The sequence below is a fragment of the Salvia splendens genome, chromosome 4 (assembly GCF_004379255.2).
Source record: "Salvia splendens isolate huo1 chromosome 4, SspV2, whole genome shotgun sequence".
Lineage (NCBI taxonomy): Eukaryota > Viridiplantae > Streptophyta > Magnoliopsida > Lamiales > Lamiaceae > Salvia > Salvia splendens.
In genome coordinates, this window is record NC_056035.1 from 9,782,640 (window position 1) to 9,800,405 (window position 17,766).

At 33.2% G+C, this 17,766-nt stretch overlaps 1 protein-coding gene across 1 annotated transcript in view; it reads left to right on the forward strand.

Annotated features, from left to right (window-relative positions):
• The window catches only part of LOC121798419 (DEAD-box ATP-dependent RNA helicase 21-like), a 794,448-nt gene that overhangs the window by 450,159 nt on the left and 326,523 nt on the right, over positions 1-17,766 (forward strand). The gene's annotated exons all lie outside the window — the stretch shown is intronic.

Sequence of the window (17,766 nt, forward strand, 5' to 3'; positions counted from 1 at the left end):
TTATAGTCGATGAGAAATTTTGATATACAATATCTTCATAGAGAAACCAGAGATATACTTCCTAGCATGAAAAAGGAACCTCATTCCAACGATTTGATAAGAAATTTTGAATCTCTATGTTTTATGTCATTACGTGGACCATATGGAATATCCAGAATAAAGCAATCTTCCAAGAGTTTGAACCTGATTGGGATATCGAGAGGAAACGTGTTTTTTGGCGATTTGACACTAGGATTAGAGGGTGATGTCTGATTTTCCATTCACTCAAGAGAAAATTGATAACGGGTGGAGCGACATTAGAGCTTGGACATATACATGGAATAAAGGATATAACTAAACAATTAATGACATATGCTCCCTCCGGCCAACAATAAGAGTTCTGCTTTGCCATTTCAGTCCATCCCATAATAAGAGTCATATTTCACTTTTACCATAAATGGTAAGTAGATCTCACATTCCACCAACTTATTTCACTCATATTTTTATTATAAAACTAGAGTGAACTACTCTAATAGTCTCTGATCTTGTCGAAAAATGCATCAATGGTCCCTAAAAAATTTTATATCCTTTTTGGTCCCTAAAAATCACATTTTTGGTACCTGTCAGTCTTTTATACCCCTCTACATTTGAAAAATCCCCTAAATGCCATAGAGGGTATTTTTGGTCTTTGGAAATCACATTTTTGGTACCTCTTCATTCTTGCAATTTTTTTAGACATATGTAAAAGCACATTTTCGGGCTAAAAAAATTTACTTTTTTTTGTTCTAGTTTATTTATATTTTTACAACATAAAACATTTTCTTTTGAATTATAATTCACTCATTTGTTTTCAATAATTACTTGAATAACGCATAGACTGAGCTTTATAATAAAAAAAGTTACTTTAGTTTAATTTAATATTTTTATTAAAAATGTTCGCAAGAGTTCGCTTTAATTTACGGTAGATATAATTCACCTAAATTTTAGTTATTATTCTTTAAAAATATTTTCTCACTATACTATATTTTAATTAACGTAATTAAAATATTTATTTTTTACTTAGGTATAGTAACATTTAAATATGTTAGTAACATTTTTTAAATAATTTTTTTACTATAGTTCACTATAATATTTTTTCTTCTCAAATTAAAAAAATTTAATTAAATTTTTAAGTGAAAATAAATCACATGTAAAAAGAATTTCTATAATTCACTTTAATATTTTTATTAAAAAAAGTTACTATTAGATTTTTTTATATAGACTGAGTTTTATAATAAATAATTTTTAATTTTTAAAATAAATATAGTATAATTAAACTATTTTAAGGTTGTCATAATCACAATAAACTATTTTAAGTAAATAGAAATATAAAATTAGTATTTATGGAGTAACTAAAAATACAAAAATAGTATACTAGTATTTAAAGTCTAAAATGCCCTCAAACATTAAAAATTTACATTTTTAGTGCCTATGGTTATTTTAGTCTTATTGCACCAAAAATGCTATAATTTTTTTTAAAGACTATTAATGCATTTTCGACAAGATCAGTGACTATTAGGGTAGTTCACTCATAAAACTAATTCAATCCACTTCTCTTTACCTTTCTTAAAATACGTGCCATAATTAAATAGGACTCCTATTACGGGACGGAAAGAGTGGTATTTTGGGTGGTGAGAGCATGGTTTCCCGGACACAACTTTTTGTTGGATCTTGTGTTATTTAATATTTACTAATTTTTTGTATTGTTATCTTCTTGCTTTTTGTTGTTATGCTGTTTGAGGCTATTGACTTTGATGTGGAAATGTTTTTCTTCAGTCTGTTTATGTGAATTTCTTGCTAAGCATCTTTGGCTTAGAGATTATTGAATTGGCATAAAAAGATAGTATATTTATTCTATCGTATGTTTTGCTATTTGAAATTATAACACGTGAATCAGATTTTGAACAAAGGTATATATCAACTACTATTTGAATAATGAGATGCAAAGTGTATGTGGAAAATTAGGGCAGGTAATTCGGTCATCGGTTAATCGGTTAACCGATGACCGAACCGAATATCACACTTCTCAGTTAATCGATAACCGACAAATTCAGTTATCGGTTCGGTTTGGTTCCAAAATTAAGGCGTCTACTCGGTTATCGGTTCGGTTCAGTTCCAACTGGTTCTAACCGATTGGAACCGAATTGCTCCAGTAACGTTAATCAGTGTGTTGGGAGCTTGCAGCCATTCTGGACTCGTTGATGAGGGAAAATCGTTGTTTGATTCGATGAGGAGAGAGCATGGGATTCGCCCTAGCGTGGAGCATTACGCTTTCATTGTGGATCTTCCTGGCAGAGCTAATAGACTATAGGAAGAGGCTCGGATCATAGCCGATATGCGAGATGAGCCAGGGGCGATGGTGTGGGGCGCTCTCCTCGGATCGTGCATGATTCATTGCAACGTGGAGCTTGCAGAGAGGGAGAGCAGGATGCTGTTTGAGCTTGAGCCCACGAATGCAGGGAACTACGTGCTTCTTGCTGAGATATACGCGGAGGCGAAGATGTGGGACGAGGTGAAGAGAGTGAAGAAGGTGTTGGAAGAGAAGGGGCTGTATAAGGTACCGGGATGCCGCTGGATTGAAGAGAAGAAAAGGGTGTACTCGATTAGGTCTGTGGAGGGGGTGAATCCTCAAATTGAGCTGGTCCATGCTTTGGTGGTGAAGCTGTCGGAGGAGATGATGGAGCACGGGTACGTGCCGGAGACGAAATCGGTGCTGTACGAGCTTGATACGGAGGAGAAGCAGCGGGTGCTATTGGGGCACAGTGAGAAATATGCTATGAACGACATAATTTCTTTTTTAATTCGGTTCCGGTTCGGTTAACCGGAACCGAACCGACCCTATTCGGTTAGGAACCGAACCGAGGCCAATTTGGTTTCGGTTCCAGTGCTTCAATCTCGGTTACTTTTATGCTCGGTTAACCGTGTTGTCGGTTTGGTTCTAACCGAACCGACCGTATAACCTGCCCTATGGAAAATAGTATTAAAATATTTACTATGCTCACTTTTTTGAATGCATGTCTTCACACATAATTAATTAGTCATTTTGCCCCTTACATTCTTTTCTAATTTCTATTATATTTTTAATTAGGTGTCATGTCTCATAGTTACCGAATATGATTGCAAATATTCACCGATAGAGTTGATTCATACAAGAAAACTCTTTTGTCTGCTCATTCTGGGTAATGTTTGCATATATTTAATCCAGTTTGCTTTTACTAATTTTCTTGTACCCCAAGAGTTTGCATATATTTAATTCAGTTTCCTTTTTACTAATTTTCTTGTCCCATCTTTGAGCCTGCATAAGTTTGTATCCCCAATTCTAGAAATTACAAATTAAGTTACACAAACATTTTATCCCGATATTCTAATTTTGTGCTCAATAGTAGTATAAGGATTTAAAATCTATTATTTCTATGAATCATATTCGAATATGGTAACTCGTTTTAATCGTGAATCTTTTCAGTCTAAAAGCAATTTTGACAAATGATATAGAGAAAGAAAAACACTACCTTAAAAGGAGAATCTCGTCTGTCGATTTCTTGTCAAGTTGGGCAAACAATGTCTTTTAGTGCATTATTATGAAATTTAATTATTCATCTTAAATATTTTATTGAGGTGTTGAATGTACAATTATGTGATTATGTGACATTACAACTAATTTGGATTGCAATTTCAAGTGTATTGTGTGTGGGGGCAAGCAATTGGTAAATAAACAATATATAGAGTTGTGATCATATGATAACCCCTAAATCACGTAATAACCATATAACCAAATCTGAATCATACATATTTTCTAATCGTGTGGTTGAGATTCGAACTTAGATTTACTTTATAAAAAAAAAGCGCGGGGGTAAATATGTCATTTCCCTCATTTAATTTCTGAATTTCGCCAAATATCATGTAAAATGATAAAATGATATATGTTAGGTTTATTGCATAGAATTAGGCATGCACAAGGGTCGGGAACAGCCGGTTCCGAGCCCGAACCGGCGGGTCAAGGGTCGAGAAATCCATGAACCTGAACCGGCCCGCCTAGCTCCCGGCGGTTCCGGTTCCGGTTCAAAAAACCGACGGTTTACGCGGCGGTTCAAAACCGCCGGTTCCAGGCCGGTTCGACGATTTTTTTTTTTTTTTTTTTTTTTTGCATTTTTCAACTTTTCAATTTTAATCAAATTACATTACACTTTTCAAGTTTGTTTTTGTATGAAATGTGAGTAAATAAAATTGAAAAAAATACGGCTAAAGTTGCAATATTATTGAAATTGCATGTTTACAAATTACACGTTACAAGTTACAACAATTACAAATTGAAAACATATGGCGGTCTTGAAGTCTTAAACAAAATTTAAATACAAATGAGACTACTAGTGAAGAACTAATTACAAATGACAAGAAACGACGTTGAAGTTCTTAAACGTATAAGTGTATTATATATATACTCTTAACCGGCGAAGAAGATCTTTCTACATAACTAAATTAAGGACACCTTTAGCAATTCAACTTTAAATGTTGAGTTTCGTCTAACAATCAACAATTATAGTAGAATTGTCAAAAGTTTCCCTCATTTAGCCGTATAGAGAAATATACTTCATCGACTAGAGTATATACAAATACAATTATGTAATTGTATTTGCATATTTTTAAAGTAGGAATTAATGGGAAAAAAAAAGAAATAAAAGAAAAAGGACTTGAGCTCAACTTAAATTTTTAATTTAAGTTGAGGTGCCTACGTATCCCAATTGCTCATTTGCATTAGGGAATCAAAGTCCACGTAGTTCTCTTATCTTACTTACCTATTTGGCTTGGCCGGCGGCGGTTGACGGTTGGCCTAATCTTCATCCCCGGTGAATTCATCTTGTGATCCCTCTTGACGATCATTCCAATCATTTTCTTGTTCTCGGACGTCAGCTTTGGCCCAATCATCAAGTAACATCACGGCTTCCATATTTTTCGCCGAGAGCTTACTTCTTGATTCATCCAAAACCGCCGCGGTTTGCGTCAGAAAACCGCCGGTTTCTGACCGAAAACCGGCGGTTTATGACCGGTTTTGCAGACCTAAACACTGACCCTACAACCTAGCCTCTGAAAAGTTGCCGGAACCGTCGGAAACCGGCTCCTGAACCGCCGGTTTACCCCGACAAACCGCCGGTTAACCCCTCAACCAGGCGGTTTACCCCGCAAACCGCCGGTTCCAACGGCTATCCTAAACCCCTACGCGAACCCTACTAACCCCTAACCTACGAAACACTGTTCGATCCCTTGAACCGGCGGTTCGAACTGCCGAACCGCCTGTTTTGAACCGCCGGTTCACGGTTCAATATATTGCCGAACCTGAACCGGCCCTTCCGACCCTTCAACCCGCCTGCCGGTTCAAACCGCCGGTTCCGGGCCCGGTTCCGGTTCATGAACCGGCGGGCCCGAACCGGCAGTTAACCGGCGGGCCGGGCCGGTTTGTGCATGCCTACATAGAATGATAGTTTTGCCAGATAGAATGATACTCTGAGTTGATAAAATGATACTTTTGACTGACTGATAAAATGATAAAATGATATATGTTAGGTTTATTGCATAGAATGATAGTTTTGCCGGATAGAATGATACTCTGAGTTGATAAAATGATACTTTTGACTGACTGATAAAATGATACTTAAATAAGATTTTACGTATTTAAATGAGTGAAATTTGTATATCATAGGAAATAAGATTTTACGTATAATTGAACCTCATACATACGTGTAACTGAACCTCATACATCCGTATATCATGGGAAATAAGATTTTACGTATTTAAATGAGCGAATTTTGGACACGTAAATTTTATCATGAGCGAAATTCAGAAATTAAATAAGCGAAATGACATATTTATCCTCTGCGCATTTTTTATGAAGGAAAGCTAAGTTTGAATCTAGACCACGTGATTTTAAAAATGTGTGGTCCAGATTTAGTTATAGGGTTATTACGGAAATTAAGGTTATCATTATAATGCACCCCTATATATATATATATATATATATATATATATATATATATATATATATATAGATGTATTCATTTCCTTTTTGTATATTTTGTTCTTTGTTCTTTTTAATATCAGCCCCACGATTTTGTCATCCGATGGTTAGATTGGTGCCACGTGTCGTTTAATAATGCAGATTTTCAGTTGAATAATGCACACCGACTAATAATGCACCATTATTGTGTAATAATGCAGATTTTCAGTTGAATAATGCACACCGACTAATAATGCACCATTATAGTGTAATAATGCAGATCATCTGGACCGTTGATGAATGAGATCTAACGGCCCATATTAAGAAGAGTAAAGGATCTAAGGGATGAATAGGAGAATAACGCTCCCCTATATATATATATATATATATATATATATATAGGGTTGTGATCAATTGAGATTTTTTAGCCTAATTGAGAATTGAGATGCATTATAAGCCACTCATTTTTATTAAATGAGTGGTCCAGAATTTGCCACATGGAAAATATTATTATATTAATTAATTGTGAAAGGGCATATTTGTAATTTCATCATATATTTTATTTAATAAATATTTTTTTATTTTTTTAAAAAAATTATTTTTTTTTTGATTTTTTATTTTTTTATTTATTTTATTTATTTATTTTTTTTTTGTCAACTACATATACAATTCATGTCAACTACACACATATAATGTCAACTACATATACAATTCATGTCAACTACACATATATAATGTCAATTATAAGCTGTTGACATTTGATGTGCAGAGCTATTGACATTTGATGTGCAGACTACACATCGTAGTTGACATAATGTCTCAGTAGTTGACATCGCGCGAAAATTTAAAAAAAATTTAAAAAAAATTAAAAAAAAATTAAAAAAATTAAAAAAATTAAAAAAATTAAATTTTTTTTTAGTTGTTGACATTTTAATACGAGTTGTTGACATTTGATATTCTGGCTATTGAAATGAAATGACGATAATACCCCTTAGTTGACATAATCTACTTGCAGTTGACATTTCAAAATGAGTGGCTGAAAATGCATCTCAATTCTCAGTTAAGCTAAAAAATCTCAACCTAACAAGACCCTATATATATATATATACTAGAGACTAAAAATTAGCTATTAGATCCAATTTTTGATGGATGAGATTAGATTCGGTACATCTCATTTTCGTCATTCATCCTGTAAATAAATTACTTCAGCCCAAGGATAGAGTAGTAAATTCTCAAATTAGGTCAATGCTTTCTAAATGGTAAGTTGCGCCTACGGAAAAAAGGAATTAGACTTTAGGGTAAATCCATCACCCATTCCCCTTCTCGCTTCAACTTTCTTCTCCCACCACTTCCTTCGTCAACCGAGGCAGGCAATTTTCAGAGATACTTCCGAGGAATCTCAACCCTAGCTATCATACGATCTAACCATGGTTGACACGAGGCAAACCAAAATCAACGGTATTTGTTGTGTTCTACATTTTTTTCATTCTTTGAAAACCCTACATACTGATTTGTTAAACTATAGATTTTAAATGAACGGCAGTTGCGTTCGAAAATGATATCTGATACCGGTAAATCCTGATTACACATAGTTCAGTTCAGATTTAATAGATTTTAATTCATGTTTTTTTAATCAAATTAGTTCATCGTCATGTAATAGGAACCTCTAAAGTTGGACGTGCTCAGAAAGGAAAACCGAGATAAAAATCTGCGCTAAATGAACCAGACATTTCTGGTGAGTGACCCGATTCATCATTTTATATTTGGGTCCCTGTTTTGTAATTGAAAGAATTATAGTTCTATTTTTTCTTCATTTCTGGTGAGATTTCTTAGTGATCTTCAAGATATGAGTTTTGATTTGTTCGATGGTTCAAATCTGATTCATTTCAACTCTATAATGTGAATTGATTACAATATAAGATGAAGTGATTTCCTCTTAAGATGAGGAAATTATATCATAAGAAGAAGTTATTTGTTTTGGATTGTTGAATCTTTATAACTGAAATGTTTCCACTTCTCGGGTGAAGTTATTACATTAAAAGATGAAGAAATTTCATTATAGGATGAAGTGATTTCATACTATAATTTTGAATTTTGATTAAATTTTAGTGTATTTGTGGTGAGTTCTGGCTATTCTTTTTTGTTTATTTCTTTTGTTTATTTCAGTTGTAAAGATGATTCTGTAGTTGGAATTTGGTCTCCGGTGAAGTGTAGATATGTTTTTGTAATGAAATGGTTGAACACATGTAAAATAATTGTTGCTTGTAAAGGTTGGGGGTGTGCAATCCAGTAGGCCAGACCCGAGATTGCCACCCGTGATTGAGGAAACGACTGGTATGATAAATCAATCGATATCTTTAGATTGCTGTATAAGATGGTTCAATTGTTGTCGACGTTTTTTTTACTGTTTTGGTTCTGATTTTTGGAGTTAATGAAAACTATTCAATAGATAAGTGATTACAGTGAAGATGAAGTACTGTGTAAAATGTAGTTTTTACATTGTTATATGAAGTGATTTGATTCAAATTTTGTTTGCTTCAAATTTGGAATAATTTTTTGGAAGGTTTAAATAAGAATATGAAGTCATTTCATTATTTTTTGGGAGGTTTAAATTAGAATATGAAGTTATTACATTATGAGATGAAATAATAAAAGTATAAGATGAAATTTTTACATTATAAGGTGTAATGTTTTCTTTCAAATTTGGTTCTTTTTTTAAGGTTCATTTTAAATGACGTGTTCCAAGTCTCGGTTTAAGTTATAATATTATAAGATGAAGTGGTAACAGTGGTAGATGAAGTTATAGCATTATAAGATGAAGTGATTTGTTTCATATTTGGTTCATTTCTTTGGATGAATTCACAACATTATATGATGAAGTTATAACATTATAAGATGAAGTTAATACTTTGTAATATGCATTGCTTTCTTTTGAATTTGGGTCATTTAGGGAACCAATGTACGAGGGAACAAATGGTAAGGAAAAACTGCATTACTTTGCCTTACATTAAGTAATATTTTGTATATTTGATTCATCACTGACACTGTAATTGTTCTTTATATAGACAAATCAATTCCCACTAACGATATACATGTATTGAATCAACCACCCGCAGCGCTTTCAACATTCAAACCAAACGAACCACTTGGGCACTTTTGAAAACAATTCATCAAAAATGTGTTTTTGATTCATTAGAATGATATACGCTTGATCATTATGTATTATATTAGAAAATATTGCTACTATTGTATTTCAATACATATTAATTTTTGTTTCATTATTTATTAAATATAGTTCATTAATAACTTTCATTTTGTTTAGTTCATATACTACTCATTTGAAAAAATGTGCTTTTAATTTAGATTTGATGGATTTTGGATGAACGAGGTGAAGATTGTACAATGAGACTTAATTTGATGATTTAATTTTCCATAATTACAATATACATATTTTAGTATGAAATTAGGAAATAAGAAATGATAAATCTTTTCAAATTTGATTAATGATTTGAAAGATGTGATTATCCATAATCATAATATGGATATTTTAGCATGAAATTAAGAAATAATTTGATGTGTTTAACTGTTATAACAAGAAGTAATGTTAAAACATGCAACTATAAAAAGTTCATCCTATATCAAAAACAATTCAATACACAACTATAAATAATTCATCCTAAATAAAAAACAGTTCATTACGTACATGAATTACAGTAAACGAAATATAAAACATACAGTTCATTACGTAGGAAAACTACTACACACGAAAGATAATTGTTAACTTACAGATGGATGGACGTCGTCTTCTTGAGTTAATTCTGAATCTGAATCAAACAACAAGCCAATCTGAATCAGATCGATGGACGTCGTCGTCTTCGTCTTGGTTTCTCCGATCCGAATCAGATTGATAGATGTCAAGGTCGTCGTCTTGGGTTCTCCAATTTGAATCAAATGGATGTACTTCGTCGTTGTTCCCTGTTTTCCTCAAACGACGGTTCTCCATTAATCTTCCGATGAACAGTAAACAATTTGTAAATTATTTTTGCTTGAATCAATAAGAATATTAAGATCTGGAGAGTATAATGAGTGTAAAAGAATAGAATTTAGACGTGGAGTATGATGATTTTAATTCATAATTATCTTTCCATGAATTTAGGGAAGTTTAAAGCTGAAAAATATCTTCATTACCAAATCACCCCTATGCGTGTATTTTGTGATTAAATGACCAAGAATTGGTTGATTTATTATATCCATTAGATTATAATATCGGATGACTGTGATTTGTTCTCTGGTTCGGTCTTTAAAATTAGTTCGACATTGAATACAATCCTATATATATATATATATATATATATATATATATATATATATATATATATGGGTGCGTTAAAATGATAACCATATTTATGGTGATAACCTAATAACCTATCGTTTTATGGGTCAAAAATATCATTTTTACTAAAAATGATATTTATACACTATAAAATGATATTTTTTCAGCATGCATAGAATGATACTTTTAATCCATAAAATGATATTCTATTTTATAAAATGATATATTTCGTCCATAGAATGATAGGTTATTAGGTTATCACCATAAATATGGGTTATCATATGATCACATCCCTATATATATATATATATATATATATATATATATATATATATATATATATATATATATATATATATATATATATATATATGGTTTTGATCCATGCAAAACCATTCTTAATACAAAAATGCAGAACCAAGCATACAAAAGTCATTTTTAGGTCATTGTAAGCTTATTTTTACGTCATTATAGTAAAGATGACATGAAATGATCTTAACATGACCTCAAACCCAAAGTTTATAATATGACCTAAAACTGCTATACAATGACCCTCCGTGTTTTTGTTTAATTATTGACCATTGGATTGTCAAATCTCATGGTCAGGATTTGGTCTGGATTTTGTATTGAGATCAAGTTTTGTATTGATCATTTTCCTATATATATATATATATATATATATATATATATATATATATATAGAGGACTGTGATTAATACCAAACCACTCCTAAACCTTAAACCTATAGGGAGATGATTAAAATAAAAATGCATTTAAATTCAGAAATGCAGCCCAAATCTTAGGTCAATAATTAAGAAAAAACACGGAAGGTCATAATTAAGCAATTTTAGGTCATATTATAATATTTGGGTTTAATGTCATGCTAAGACCATTTTAGGTCATGCTTTGTTAGCATGACCTAAAAATTAACTAACTATGACCTAAAAGTGCCCTACGTATGATATTGTTCTGCGTTTCTGTATTTAAATCTAGTTTTGCATAGGTCAAAACCCTATATATATAGTCCTGTTAGGTTGAGATTTTTTAACTTAATTGAGAATTGAGATGCATTTTCAGCCACTCATCCACAACATTTTCGAAATGTCAACTGCAAGTAGATTATATCAACTCGGGGGTATTATCGTCAATAGCATGTACATCAAATGTCAACGACTTATAGTTGACATTATATGTGTATAGTTGACATGAATTGTATATGTAGTTGACATTATATGCGTGTAGTTGATATGAATTTTATATGTAGATGACAAAATTTTTTTAAAAAAATTTAAAAAATTATTTATTGACTAAAATGTACCATGAAATTACCATTCTGCCCTTTCATAATTAATAAATCTAAAATATTTTCTATGTGGCAAATTCCGGACCACTCATTTAATAAAAATAAGTGACTGATAATGCATCTCAATTCTCAATTAAGCTAAAAAATCTCAATTGATCACAACCCTATATACATATAAACAAAACTGGAAATTAATATTATTATTGTCTCTGAAATTTACTGTGACATATTTTTAAAAAATCTGTTATAGTCATAAAGCTAACATGCATATGTATGTATTATAGAAACTATTTTGGGTGATATGATCCAAATAGGATTCCCCAGAAGCCCACGCCTTAGTGTTGGATTCTGAATAGATACACACATCTATTATATTATCGGATAATAATTCCAAAGTAGCCAATTATATACGGAGTAGTAGTACTAATAATTTTGCAAAAGAGACAAATAAGTTACGGTTGGTGCATAAAAAATATACTCTCTTAAAATGGTGGGTCATTGATATTTATTTTTTTTGCAATAATTAAATAATATAATGTGAATAAGTTACAGGTAAATGTGTCGAAAAAGGAAATTTTCACTCTTTAATTTGGAAATGTTTAATATAGTAAGACACTTGTTGCGTACACTATAATTCGTTTCTTCTTCATCTTCGTATTTATTTTTATTATTTTCGTATGATATATAGGAACATGCAAAATTACTTTATGTATACCTTATCCTAATTTACACAAAAAAAAATTTGTTTTTGGTTGTCCACCATATAAAATCAAGCATTTGTATCAAATTTAAAATGGCAAAGCTCAATAGTGACATTGCAAATAGAGCCAACTAACCATTGTCAGGCTAAATAGCAACACACAAATGTGCTAGCTGTGAGATAACAAAGGAAGCCTTTTTATATCCTCTCCATTATTTTATATCTATTCATATTATCGGCCAAATATTTGTGGTCGTTGTGGATGTACTTAATAATATTAAGCTACAAAGATTATTAATTTTGAATTTTAATATTGGATAAATGTCTAAATACTCTGATACGATCCTATATCCCATTATTTAGTTATATCTTTTGATTCACCAAATCCTTCCATATATTTGTTATCTTGGTCAATAAGTTAGGGTATAGTATTAGAGTATTATAAATAGAGATAGATGGTTATTATTTGGATCCATTCAGTAAATCAATAAAATCGTTACGTGTCCAACAACGTGTTGAGAAATTCTCTTTCACTAAGATCTCGCGCTGCCCGACGGAGAGGAATTCCCGCGCACAGCCGGTTCTTTGCTACCGCCGATCCTTCGCTAGGACGCCGGAGAAACGGGATACGACGTAGGGTCGTATCAACTGGTGCTTTCATCTGTGTACTCATGAGACGTGTTAACTACAACAGCAGAGTCGGCTGGGGCTCTTCACGCCCTGACTCATTCACGAGTGGGGGGCAGCGTCGTCAACAGCCCGTTGATCGTCGCAATTTTGGGGTCCCTCATCGACTGCAGTTAGATGATAGGGATTTGGAAGTTCGTCAATCGGAGGAGATAAATCACGACGACTCGGTGAGTGGTAGGTTGGATCGCTTATTGGATCGTCTCGACAGATTTGATGCGTGGAGGGACGAGACCGATCGACGTTTCCAGTATCTGGAGCCGCCGGTGGCGCGCGAGGCAGAACTGCCCTCGTGTTTCGAGGCCGGAGAGGATTGGGGGGATGATGGTTTCAGGTATACGCGGTATGGTGACAGAGGGTATAATTCACGGTACCCTAACGGGGGGCTGCGAGACGACCAGCAGCCGGGTCGGGGCTGCCGCGGAGGCTGGGGCCAACGAGGTTCATGCTGGGACCCGCCAGGGTATATACAGGCCCGTACCCGTGCGGGAGGCTTCGACCAGTCGCAGGAAAGGCCATCAACGTGTTGGGATCCCCCACAGCGTTTCCAGGCCAACATGTCGGGTTATGATCAACCCAAGAGGGTGCACATGGATGCCCCGCGTTTCGATGGGACAAATACATCCAATGGGATCTCGAGGGTCCAATTTTACTTCAATCATTTGATGATTCCCCCGGCGCAGCAGCCATCGGAACCTTTACCGACGCCGATTCAGACCCAGGGAGGTCCGGGACGTGCGGTTGATCAGGCAAGGCCACCGAGGGTCCGGGTTTCGCAGGCAGAAAAAGGCGGAACGAGCTCGGTTGGGTCTGTGTTATTACTGCCCAGATAAATGGTTGGTGAGTCATGTGTGCAAACAACGTTTATTATGTTACTCTGATGAGAATGATTTAGATGAAAATGGTGGGAATGATTTAGATGAAAATGTTGAGAAAGAAGATGAATATGATGAGAATGATGTAGATGGATCAAATTTATCCTCGATGGTTTTAGGTGAATCGGATACATCGTCGTCTACTGACAGTGCTTCCCGTGGGAAAAACATAAGCAATTCCTCCATGTGTAGTCCAAATTGTACTAATATTGATCACTTGGAGGAAATCATCGCCGATGCAAGAAATATTAAGAAAACATTGTTCATGGAAATGGAGTCTGTCATCAACTTGATGAAGCAAGCGGATGTGAAGGAGCACGCGGCAGAACAGGCCAATACGGAAGCTGCAAGAGTGGAGATGGATGCGCAGAATGAGATTAAGGAGCTGAAAATAACGATCAAACATGCGACGGAGGCGAGTGGTTGTATTGGTAAAGGAATCAGCCGGGTTTTGATCATCAAGAAGCTTTGTGGTGTGGGGAAAACGTTCGCAATGGATCTCTTCCTCAAGAGGGCTTGCGTTGATAACGCAAAACTAGAGCATGCTACGTATGAGTGTATGTTTATGGCGCTGCTGTGTGAGGGAAGTTATAAAGGAAGACATTCAACTGTTCGATATGTGTTTGATCCCGGAGGATACGCATCGCCAAAGCTTTCAACTATCATCGTGCTTCGTGGTTTCCACCTTGAGGACAAGGTGGATTTTAACCGGGGGAGAGTTGATACGATCCTATATCCCATTATTTAGTTATATCTTTTGATTCACCAAATCCTTCCATATATTTGTTATCTTGGTCAATAAGTTAGGGTATAGTATTAGAGTATTATAAATAGAGATAGATGGTTATTATTTGGATCCATTCAGTAAATCAATAAAATCGTTACGTGTCCAACAACGTGTTGAGAAATTCTCTTTCACTAAGATCTCGCGCTGCCCGACGGAGAGGAATTCCCGCGCACAGCCGGTTCTTTGCTACCGCCGATCCTTCGCTAGGACGCCGGAGAAACGGGATACGACGTAGGGTCGTATCATACTCCATGTAAATTTCGACTGCGATACATATTATTATGTGGAATCTAGAACTTTCACATCACACAGTTAGATTAATATTGTTAGATTTGATCATAATATTCATATTCATGTCATTTATGAATGCGTGGAGGCGGCCCCAACGATAAGAAAGAGGAATGAATATTCTAATTGTTTGGGGTCAAAATCTAAATGATGGAATGATTATAACTACCTACCCCCTCATCATCATTGATACATTAAATCAACATTTAGTGCTAATTAATTAAAGAGGGGACAACATACATTTTTATTCTTTAATTCTTACGTTAATACATGTGTGCATTTAATAATGTCATAATGTTATCACGTGCTTATATCATTCAAATAATTTTCAATCGTTTACTTATGTTTTAAAATAAAGCATTATGTCTAATGTGCATGCACACATATATTTATTGAGGTTGGTCTGATAGGATCAATATTAGTGTAGAAAAATAGATACTCCTACATGTTTATACACAATGAATATTTTTGTACATAGACATTTATTTTTTTCAATAATGGTCAATCTTAAATAATAATAATAATACTAGTAATATCTTTTAAGATATTACTACAATGATTCTTCTTTTAATTTCAATAGTTGGTCAAACAAAAATCAATGGTCTAGATCGGTTCACAATTTCTACATCAATAGTCTAGTAGAAACAATCAATATATTTAAATCGAGTATAAAGGTGAAATTGAGAATAAAGAAGATATATAATAGTAGTAGTAAAATAAAGTGGAAATGGATGGATAAGCAGATAATCCACTAATTGACCCATAAAACTCCTAGCCACTTGGAGCAAAGTGAATTTCCACATGCGTTTGTGTGAACAACAAGTGTTTGAGCTCTGCTGCTTTATTTGGAAAAATGTGATTTTCCTTTTAGTAGTTTTCTTATACCAAAAAGAAAAACACACAAAAAAGGCAACAACCGATGATCAACTATTTTATTTGGAAATGTATTTCCTTTAGAGGTTAAATTAGGAAGTTTAGCAATATATTTTGACGCCATGTCATGCGTAATGCATGCGAAATCAGCACAAAGCACTCAAAGACTTGTTTTTACTCTCTCTCTCATCCTCCATAAAAACTAGTCTTTTAGGAATTTTCACAAAAGTTGATCTCATTAAAAAAATAAAAAGTTTCATAATCATACTTATCAATTTTTTATTAAAACTCATGCAGTCTCTTTTGAGTCTGTTTCTAAATTGGGAGTGTATGTTATAGTGACTTGAAAAAGTATACTACTATTTGTTTTGGAGCATATTTTTATGTAAAAGCAAAACTAGTACTCCTCATTATACTTTCGGTGAAAGCCAGCGGTGGATTTAGGGGGTCGGGAAGGGCGACCCCCACCCTCCCCTCCTGACTATTCGGAGAGCCTAAAATGTCTCCTAGTGATGAGCCGAAAATTGTATATATGCTCCCTCCATGTGTAGAAATTCTGTAGTTCAATGGTTTAATTATTAGTCTTTAATTCATATTTTTTCTTTTGTTAGTCCATTCTTTATTTTATCAATTCATATTTTTCTTATTATTAATGTTAACCCAAATATTTACCACTTCACTTATATTACTTTTGAATTTTTAATTAAAATAGTATTATTAATATTTTGTGTTTTATTTATTTAAAAATCCTAATTATTTATGTAAGTAAATATATACTCCGCATATGTTTAAATTAAGGGTGTTTCTCTTACTTACGAAACTTACTAATGAAGTGAAACATGACTTGGTTTACAATGGTAAAATCTTTAATTTTTTGTAATGTAATAAGGGGTGATAATTGATTATATATTTAGACATTTTTTTAAATTCAATTAATTATAACGTATGTGTAAAATAATGTATCTCATTAAAAAATCAAGCTAAATCTTATTTTGTTGAGTATATTTTATGTTGAGTTGAAATTTAGAGTATAATTTTCATTTTTTCTGTGTGAAATTTTTGATATTCTTATAAAACATGTACAAAATTGATTAATTCAACTTTTAAGGGAAAAAAGAAAAATATACTCTATCCGTTGCACAATAGGAATCATGTGAATTGAGCACGAGTTTTAATAAACATACAAAAATAGGTGGAATAAGTTAGTGTAAAATATGGGTCCCATTTATATATATATATATATATATATATATATATATATATATATATATATATATATATATATATATATATATATATAGATGTATTCATTTCCTTTTTGTACCTTTTGTTCTATTGTTCTTTTTAATCTCAGCCCCACGATTTTGTCATCCGACGGTTAGATTGATGTCACTTGTCATTTAATAATACAGATTTTCAATTGAATAATGCACACCGACTAATAATGCACCATTATAGTGTAATAATGCAGATTTTTCGTCAAATAATGCAGATCATCACAACCATCCAATTCAAGGATCCAAGGGCTGTGATTAAAAAGAACATTGAACTGAAAAGCTGCGAAGGACTTTAACACACCCTATATATAATACATCCCTATATATATATATATATATATATATATATATATATATATATATATATATAGGGGAGTGATCAAGATATAACTAATCTTAAGTGTATAACTAGAGAACAAATCTCAGCCACACATCTTAATGGAACAAATATTATTTATTTTAATAATATAAAATAGGGCAAGGGTATTTTTGGAAATTACCTTATGAAATTTAAATCAAATTACGCAGCAAGTTCATCAACAAGCCGGAGAGAAAGTGATCTGAAATCTCATCTATGAAGCTCCTTCTCTCTGTAGATATGGTGATTCACGGCGGCGAAGTCTATCTGGTGTTTTA